At 38.8% G+C, this 6,380-nt stretch overlaps 1 long non-coding RNA gene across 2 annotated transcripts; it reads left to right on the forward strand.

Moving 5' to 3' along the window:
* The first annotated feature begins 3,272 nt into the window (after nt 1-3,272).
* On the forward strand, nt 3,273-6,375 carry LOC139606971 (uncharacterized). Of its 2 annotated transcripts, XR_011684749.1 has the most exons (3): nt 3,273-3,408; nt 3,928-4,512; nt 6,090-6,375. It is a non-coding gene; the product is annotated as an uncharacterized lncRNA (long non-coding RNA). The 2 variants fall into 2 exon arrangements; XR_011684748.1 differs by lacking the exon at nt 6,090-6,375 and having other exon boundaries at nt 3,928-5,300.
* The last annotated feature ends 5 nt before the right edge of the window (nt 6,376-6,380 follow it).

Consider the following 6,380-nt stretch of genomic DNA (forward strand, 5'->3'; position numbering starts at 1 on the left):
TAAAATCTTATGGTCATGAACTTTTTTAAAAAAAATGTAAAAGTAATGTGTATGGACATTTGTAGCCAAAAAACAAATAATAAAATGTGTCAAATTAACAAAGCATTCTTGATATTTTGTTGTGTATTTGTCATAAGTGTTCAGGCTTGTAAAAGCTATTGTCCTTTTCACTGATGTATCTGTATGGCCAACTGTTAGTTATGCAATGTTCAGCACAATGAATAGAACATTGCAAAAGAAACATTTCACCATGATATCCTTCCTTTCACTCTTTCATAACATCCGTCTTAAAGAACCGAGTTACAACCTCTTCCCCTGTCTCCCCTCAGGGTCAGAGCTGGCCTCAAATTTCCTGATTTATATCAGATTTGTGGCAATTAAGTGACAGTCAATGGACATCTAAAGATCTTAGCATGATATCACAGAGCGGAGACACAACTGTAGTGCAGAGAAGTTGATTCTCAGCACTGAGATTTCATCACTGATTGCTATTGATATTGTAAACTTCCTATACTATACAACCAGTAGGCCTGATGCTGTAAGAGCCATCAATAATGGGTTCATCAACGATATTACAAACTTTTCTACACCACACATTATCCATATCCACGTATATCAGGCAGATTTTGTTCTGGGATGCATGAGTTGCCTGATGATTTTTTTAAATATAGTTTCTCCTTCCTGTCTTGAGTGTCTGTATGTATAGATTTTTTGAGAGAACCAAGTGGGTGTTGTTTCGATCTGATTTTGATCTTCTTGGTGTATGGAGGTGGAAACTGAAAACGCACGCACGCACACACACACACACACACACACACACACACGCGCACACACACACACACACACAGACACTATAGGCACTATAGAGACATCTATAATCTTTCAAATCTCTAATACAAAAGTTAGATGAGTTGTCATTTTTGGTAATCTCAGAGTCACGTCATGAACGGCAGTATCAGTTTGCTTATTTCCTTCCTGCCCTGTTTAATCTTCCTCTGTTTCTCTCTCCTTCATTGCTGAATATGTGACTCTGAAGATCAAACACCCAGTTTATGTTCAAATGTTCATAATACCTCATAATCACATAAGATGAATAAAAAAGGTCAGAAACCCCCCTCTGACAACTGACATTCGCAGATCTGAAGCATATCTCACTCACTGATGAAATAAAAGAATTGCAATTGGTCATTTTATGCCACACACACACACACACACACACACACACACTCAGTTCTAATGACAGGAAGCTGTTTGAGAATGTGGTCTGTTTAATAACTGATATGTAGGACAAAGCTGTTGTGCAAAGCAGGAGATTCAGTGTTGTGGGTTATGTGACCCCATTTAGCATCATTTTGGATAGAAGCGGTTGACTGAAGTGCTGGAGAGTCAAATGGTAAACAGTATTTCACTTACTTGGAATTTCCTGATTTTCTATACAAATGTCAAATTGACAAATTGATTATATGTGAACCTGGTTGCTGCTTTGGTGTATACAGTATGCGAGCACATACTGCAAACACAAACCCCCACAAGCAAAAAAAACCCTATAGTAGTGGTCAAACCACATTCGCTTACCTACACAAAAAAGGTGAGGCCGGATGCTTTGAGCACAAAGTGTTTGCGGGGCTAGGCCAGTTTGTGAACTGCTGTAGCAGGCGATGTAGCGCTCACATTAATGGTCAGTTGGCTTAGCTACTTCAACAACAAGCTCATACAGTTTATTCATATATTTGTAGTGTCGATTCCCTATCTGCACACTAGTGTGTTGTGGAACAGTTTTTGCTCCAACAAATGAAGTTAATTAAAAGTGAATGGTGCAACAGAGCCTCCTTGATTTTGGCCTCCACAACTCTCTGTCCCCTCAAAGGTTGGCAATGTCAAGACAGCTTGCAATGTTGAACACTACAAGGTCATTTTCGCCATTGGAATACTGTTGAAATCATCGTTAAATCTTGCTTTTTTTAAAAATCCTGCTTTCAGTATTCCTTAACCCTGCCTAGCTCTTTTTTTTATTAGGTTAGTGCAGCAGTTAGATAAAGTAAGGGGACTCAAGACACATATTCGAAAAAATAAATAAAGGTCAAAATTGAAGCAGGAGATGCTGAAATATCCTGACTTTTAAACCTAGTATGGGTCAAACTCCTACACTTCCCATCATGCAACTAATTGCATCTCACACTCCCTGCCTCCCTGTCCAAACCATTTGAATTTAAGCCTCAAATTCATGACATCACAATAAGATTACAAAGGTTTCGTTTTTGTCACATTTATGCAGGACCTTAATTTGTAAAGTAATAAGCAACTAATGCAAAACACTCATGGGAGCCGATAGAACAAATGGCCCTACAATGTTGAATTGTATCAGTAAAGTTAATCTTTTTTGTCATCTTAAAACCTAAATTTGTTTGTTTATGTCAATACAAATTAAATAGTAACTGTTAAAAGGGCATATATTGTTGAGCAAAGAAATTCTATACTTGATGCATAGAACAGAAGTTTGGTGAAAAGAAAATAAATAGGTTTAAACAACATAAAATACATAGTTCAAATTTACAATTCCAAACCTGTTGCCATATTAGAGATTAGAGATTTTTGTTAATTGCACTATAACTATTATGTGACAAGACTGGAGCCAATAATGAAGACAAAGTTGTTACTGAAAAAAATACAATAAATTATTGTAGAATTTGTATTAATCAGATCTCATACAATTTAAGCTAAATGTCTTATCAAAGTTTGATAAAACGTGTAATGCCAATACATACTGTAAAAGTCTCTCAACTTTTCTCATTTTCCTGTCCCAGAAGAGGAGCAACAGGAAGCTAAAAACAAGGCAACAAGACATTTTCTCTGGTGTTTCCCACAGTTACACATACATTAAAATGTCATTTATGCCCTGTCAGTCCTGACCCCCACTGGTCTCCGTTGATACCCACAGCTGATTACATCTCTGCTGGGAACTGGGATCAGGATAACTGCCAGACTCCTGTTTCTTAGCATCTTCTCACTTATTATAACACATTTCAAATTCTTTAAATCGTACCTCAAGGAATTTCCATTGAGTTGTTGTTTGCTTATTGTATTTGAATACTGTCCACTGTAGAGCAGGTTAAATCTTTGAAAACTGTCAACAGCTTTTCAATTTTCATTTGAATATGGCCATAAAATAGAGCACGTGAAAGTAAAAATTGAATATTACAGCTTTTTCTTTTCAGTTTTTACTGAAATAACATATACAGTGGGAAGTGGGGTCACATGACTGCTGGGGTGAAGAGCAACACCACCACAGGTGTGATGACTGGGGAGCACAGGTGCCTTTTGTTCTGTGTCCTGATCACGTTCTCTGTTTGACCTTCAGTTGAGCTGCTTCCCTCCATCATTTGTCACCTTTGTTACTGAGTGTGTTGAGTAAGTAGTTTATCTCATTATATTTCCTCAAGTCATGTGTAGTTTGTTGTAAAGTAGTACATCTAATCTTCTTGGTTTGTTCAGACATGATAATGTGTGAGAACGTATTGATGTACTCATATTGATGTAGAATTGTTTGCTGCTTTATTCAAGATAATATGATAGAATTTGACCTGTATGTATGACCTTTCATCTGTAGAAATATAACCACTCACCTGTAACCATTCACACCCAAAAAACAAAGTTGAGTCTCATTTGTAATTCATGTTGTTTATTGGTTGAATATTTTTTTTATACCTGTAAAGTACTCTGAGATTGAGGTAGAGGGTGTGTTATGCAAATTTAACAATTGAAATAAAGTTTTTGTCAGTGTACTAATCAGATTTGTGTATCACTACACATCATTTTTGTGTAGTTTCTGGTTTTGCAGGAGGTTTTCTTCTGTTCAGAAATGCTGAATTGACCTTCAGCAGAATAATAATGAGATTTCCTAAACTGAGTGGTTTTTCCTGGTTCTAGATCTGTCTCAATTGAGAGGCTTTCATCTTTGCGTTGGCTTGCGTGACTCACACACAGCAAGACAGGTGTGTGCGACCATCCTGTCCTGCAGGAAGTCAAATGACAGCGAGAGAGCCCCCTGCAGCTGGAACTGAAGCAGTACACCTGTGAGCTCTCAAATCTGGCTCCAGCCCAGCCTGAGCTGACACATGTAGATGAAGCCAGATGACCCAGACTGTCGCGCCTTGCAGGCCTCCTGTAATCTTCCACTGAACAGTGTCATCACACAGAATCTCATGCATTTCTTTTCATTATGCCATACTGTTTCATAATTCTTTTTTTTTTTTTTTTTTTGCGCTTACAACAGCACAGCATGTTGGGTAATCATGCGTCATACAGAATGGCTTTTAAATGTAAGATCATGTAAAACACCCATTGCAGATGTATGTGTAAAGGAGTGACTCACTGTGATTTAAAAAGTTCTCTTGTTGCTGTGACTGATGCTACTTCCTCCTCCGTCTGTAACAGAGGCGGAAGTACATGAGGGGTGGAGTGGGCGTCGCTGCACGAAGAGTGAAACAGGGCACCAGCTTGCAATTGTGAAAGGTCAAGTGAAGCACTTTATGACAATATTGATGCACATGAGGGTTCCTGTTTTCTGAGTGGAAACTCACAGCTACAGTCACTAATTGCGTTTTTTAAAAATACAATTCAGTAACAGTAACTCAATCGGTATACACTCAGTATACCCCACTTGGCCCTATTCTTGTTTCTCCGAGTGGCAAGGTACCCTGTACACTGAGGGTACCCTGTGGAGTTTTTGACCAGTGGTAGCACAAGTGGGTCTCTGTTTTGTTTGTATTCTGCACAGGATCCACAAGCAAACAGGACAGGAAGATAAACATCAAATATTTAATATCTAAAAAAAAAAAAAAAAAAAGGGCTTTGAAAATGCTTTTTTTGGTTTTGGAGTTGACTTTTTGGGGTTCCTTTATGCCAAACATCATCCATACTTTCTCTATCTCTTACTTTCTTCTCCTACCGCTACTCCTTTATCTTCTTATTCCTGTTATTCCCCTTCCTCCTTTTTTTTGCGTCTCTCCATAATTTGTTGCCGCATCCACTGTCACCTGGCCCACCTTCTCGTCAAGAGCAGAGACATTTCCTGTCAGAGTGCAATGTGTAAACAAAGAAAGGACAAAAAGGGAGAGACAAGATAAGGGAAGGGAAGAGCAGGGGCAGTAGGGAGGGACGGTGAGTGCTGCGTTCCTGGAAATGTCTCATACATAGTCACTGCACTTATTTACATTGACATCAGACACGTATTGATTACCCTCTTGACCTCTGAGGTGTGTTATATGTTTTCTAAGCATAGCCTCACTTAGAATTAAAGTGTCAACAATGTCATGACTATGACTGACTGCTCCCAAGTTCACAGGAGGTTACACGCATGTCAGTCACTCTTTTTTAGCGATGCTGAAAGAGCTGAACGTGTCAATTCACAAAATCCTAAATATCTGCACCGCCTCATACCCCACAGGGGTCGGTGCATGAAAAGTTATATCTGGTTTTAAGAAGCATATTTGAAAAGCACCAATTTTCACAATTTGACATGAGACATCCAATAAACCGTCCACTCAGATTGTTAAACTGTTGTAAGAGGAGTCTTCCCTTTTCAGAAGTGCATTTTGGAACAAGTCTCAGAGTGTAGACACCTACCTTAGTGATTCCTCTACCGGTGTGGGCGTAACAAGTGACTTTAACCAGGGCACAATGGCATTGTGAACATGTAGGGTACAGTAAAAGCAGGTTCAATTATAGCAGGGTACTGGCACTATGGAGAAAACACTGCAAGAAGTTTCCACCCTAAAGAGACCACCTGTCAAATGTTCTTTTTCTCAACACAAAGAGAAAATGCGACTCTGGTTTCTGTTTTAATTCCAGTTAAAAATTAACAGAATATGTTTTGTCATTAAAAGACAGGTTAGCTAGATTTCGAGATATTGTATTTTCAGGAAGCCCACAAAATAAGGTTTTAGTGTGCTACTGACTGAGGCTGGATTACCAGAAACTGGATAACTGCCCAGGGTCACTCCTTATCATCTTATCCACAGGTCTTCTGCTTGATTGCCTCTATTTCTTAGCTTTACTGTGCCTGTAACCTGTTCTTGTTTCTGTTCCAGGTCTTGATCCTGTTCTGTGAACTACTCAAGTTGCCTCTACCTTTGTTTTGATCTTCTGCCTGTTTACTATACATCTACCAGCGTAGCGCTATGGATTTGTAAGCCGGAACTGCTTGTAAGCACTCTCATCTTTGTCTTTATTGAGAGTCGCCTACTGAACCTGCGTAAATGTCTCTGTATCCTTAATTTGTGTTTTTTCAAATTACTTTAATTTTTCTGCCTGTCAAGTAATTAACACTGGGAACAGCTTGAGCAAGGTAGTATTATGCAACCTGTGTGTGTGTTTGTGTG

Source organism: Trachinotus anak, unplaced genomic scaffold (genome assembly GCF_046630095.1).
Source record: "Trachinotus anak isolate AG129_WGS33_773 ecotype Australia unplaced genomic scaffold, CSIRO_AGI_Tana_v1 ptg000023l, whole genome shotgun sequence".
Lineage (NCBI taxonomy): Eukaryota > Metazoa > Chordata > Actinopteri > Carangiformes > Carangidae > Trachinotus > Trachinotus anak.